Source organism: Schistocerca serialis, unplaced genomic scaffold (genome assembly GCF_023864345.2).
Source record: "Schistocerca serialis cubense isolate TAMUIC-IGC-003099 unplaced genomic scaffold, iqSchSeri2.2 HiC_scaffold_879, whole genome shotgun sequence".
NCBI lineage: Eukaryota > Metazoa > Arthropoda > Insecta > Orthoptera > Acrididae > Schistocerca > Schistocerca serialis.
Genome location: NW_026048495.1, coordinates 348,085 through 351,600, shown reverse-complemented (window position 1 = coordinate 351,600; position 3,516 = coordinate 348,085).

Here is a 3,516-nt window from a genome sequence, read left to right as displayed (position 1 = left end):
TCACTACTCAGTCACTTCTCTAAACTCCTAGAAATCCTTATACAAAACTCCCTTCTACAATTTCTGACCACGAATAGCATCCTTACTATCAACACAAATCAGATTTCATGCTGGACATTGCACCACACAGCAAGCCATTTGTCTTGTGGAACACATCTGCATGAAGAGGGGCCAGGGAAACAACACTGCAGCTGTTTTCTTCGACATAGCAAAAGCTTTTCATCATCTTTGACAAGACTGATTGTTCTACAAATTTTCAAAATTGAACTGCCAACTTCACCTGCTCAAAATCATCCTATCTCTTCTCTCAGACATAAAATGCTCCATCGACAATGCAAAGAGTGCCATCAAATCTATAGATTTGTCCCACAAGTATCTGTGCTTGCCCCCTTCCTAAACATTCTATACACAAATGACGTGCCATAGGAGCCAGGCGGCAACATGCTTTACATACATCAAAGAAGCAGAAACAGACCATCTGACATACAGCTTTCACTGTCATCCAAACAAAGTTACCAAGAGGTTTAACACCTAGAAACAAAAGATTTATGCTGATAAATGTCAGACAATTCTGTTTACACATAGGATTAAGCACCCAATAACAAACATTAATTACAATGACCAGGTACTACCCTGGAAGGACATAACATATCTTGGGCTAAAACTGGACAAAAACTTGACCTTTAGGAATCACATACAGCAAGCTAAAAACAAAGGCTCTGCCCGGCTCATTCAGCTATATCCACTAAGTCCAGGGTACTGTCAGTTCCTCCAAAACTAAAGATCTCAAAGACCATCATCCTGCCCATCATGCTCTATGGCTGCAAGGTGTGGAGCAAGGTGGCAGATACCAATCTTGCACACAGGCATTCTGCATGATAGTAGATGCCCCATGGTACTCAGGCAATGAGGAGATCAGGGTAGTGCTGGGCCAATCCTCCTTCTATCATACCACTCAACTAAAGTCATCCAATTTTTTCACATCATCACATGCATCACCATGTCAACTCATCAACTCTCTAGGAAGAAATGAACATCCTGATCACAGAGCACCATGCACCACAATCTGTTATCAGTTTAGGTGATAGCTCCATAATCCAGCGCACACACACACACACACACACACACACACACACACACACACACACACACACACACACCTCCATCGCATCACATCACATCATCATGGGAGCACTCTCCCAAAGCCAATACTGTAACATAGCCAAATCTGACCCCAAAAGGATTACTTCATATGACAGATTGGCTCTCCAGTCATGAACTGAGTGTAAACTCAGTCATGTCAAAGTCACCTAACCGTCTACAGTATTTGTGTAATCATGCAAACAACACAAAAAGGCAAGCAAGCCCCAGCGTTTCTGCTACTAACTAGCACTGCTAGCTGTCTTAGCCAAAAGATATGGCAATCGTAGTGAAGTCTAACATAACAAATGAACCCACTCTCAACACAATCTAAAACTGTCAATTCTTTCAAGGACCACTGAGGTGACTAACATATGATGACACTGTTATGTTACAGGAGCAGCTGGACCACGAGATTATGTCAGTGCCCAGCAGCAGCGGCATCCCCTGCTCAACAGGACCGATTCATTACATGGCAAATCGAACTGTGACAAAAGGTACCAATGCATGGTACACCACCACTAACACAAGGCAACCCTTGCATGATCTGTCACAGATAGCAAGACACTGCTACTGTCCATACCCTCTGACCCAACTGTTGCACAGATTTTTTCCCCCTCTACTCTTCAAAGCCACTACCTTTTACTCACTTTTGACTAACTGTTTCCCGATGGGCCATATTAATGGGTAATCCTACCCAGACATACGGACATCACAGACCGCATCCTGTGAACTCCTCGATTAAACACTAACAAACACAAAGGTGACAGGTAGATCCTCTCTGATGGCCACCATGCCGTTGCAGGTATGGAGGGGCTTCGCCCTTACAACAAAGGTCGGCATTTATCCTCGTCATTCGTATGAGGGTAGATCTCCGAGGAGTGAGAGTGAGGCCAATCAGCAAGCTAATGTTGAAACAAATTATTGCGTGGAATGAAAAGATGAGAACTGAAAAATTCCCAGTCTCGTCACACTCACTGGTGATGCACCAGCTGCTCTGTAAACCCCATCCCAGTAGGAGTTATCCCCACCACAGTGACGAGCACAGTGGCACCCAGCTACCTGACCTCTCGCCGCCGCTGCCAGATGGTGACTAAGCACCCATCATTGCCTGCATTAGTGGTCACCTGCCAACTGCCGTGCACTCTGACATGGCAGAACAGAACAGAACAGAACAGAACAACACAACCCACAAACTCACTGAACAAGAGCACTTAGAGCCTCTTAACAGCCCCACCTGCACCCACACAGCCAGTCTCTGAAGCACATTCTCCCTCCTCTTCTTACTCTCCTCAGTCACCAGAAGTAGGACATAAAAAGTTCAAAGTTTCCAACCTCCTAGCCAACACCACCAGGACGTCCTTAGCAGTCAACCTGACCACTCAGGTTGTAATGCTATTGTAAATATAATAGTGAGATTAATCTGTATATTTTAAATTTTTGTTCCATAATAATTTTGAAAAATTAAGAAAATACTATACCGAGAGTAAGCTTTTGTTAAATGTAGTTTATCTATTTAAATACACTCTTTGACGTAGGTGGAATAAATGTATTAAAACATATTTTGTAAATAATTATGTAATATTTCAAGTACATCTGTAATTAAGCATGTCAATTTTGTATGTATATGCTGTCATGCAATTTTAGATGGTTCATACTTAGGTTTATTGTAAGCAGAATTGTAAATTGAAAAGGTTTAGGGATCATAGGTAGAACGCAACTCCGTTCTGTGGTGGAATGGAAAAGGTGGTGGGGCGCGCAAGTGAGAATTGGCGCGCGAGTAGCATACAGTCGGTAGCTGCCCTGCAAGTAGTGAACACGTATTACGTTGGTCAAGCACTAGAGGCCCCTAATTTATCCGCAAGACTGGGTTTTTGGCCTCGGACGTGTTCTACATGATTGGCGCAGTACGGCAATAAATTAATAGCCCAGAAATTTGCAATTTTATCATCGCCACCCAGAGGAAGACAGAGCTATGTACATCAAGAGCCGTACCTGCGCAATGTTACTACGCAGCACCGCCTCACGCCACCTTCGACATCAGTAACAGGCAAAGTACTTTATTTAGAAGTACAGTTATTTACAGTATGAACCATACATCTTCAATCAGTGGAACAACAGTGTTAAATGTACCTTTGTGTTTAAGTGTGATTTTCCTACGTCATTTACCTTGGTAGGGTCCTTACCTAAACGAATTTATTGAAGCTTAAATAATAGTAAATTACTGGCAAGACTACTGTTCTGTTAGTAAATTCTGAAAATCATTATTAAATACTAAAGTTTGCACATATCAGTTTAAGAGCCAACGCTTTGCGTGACCATGAGAATAAGTTTTCAATAGCATTTCTGAAAGTAAAGTAACATAATTTTTTAATT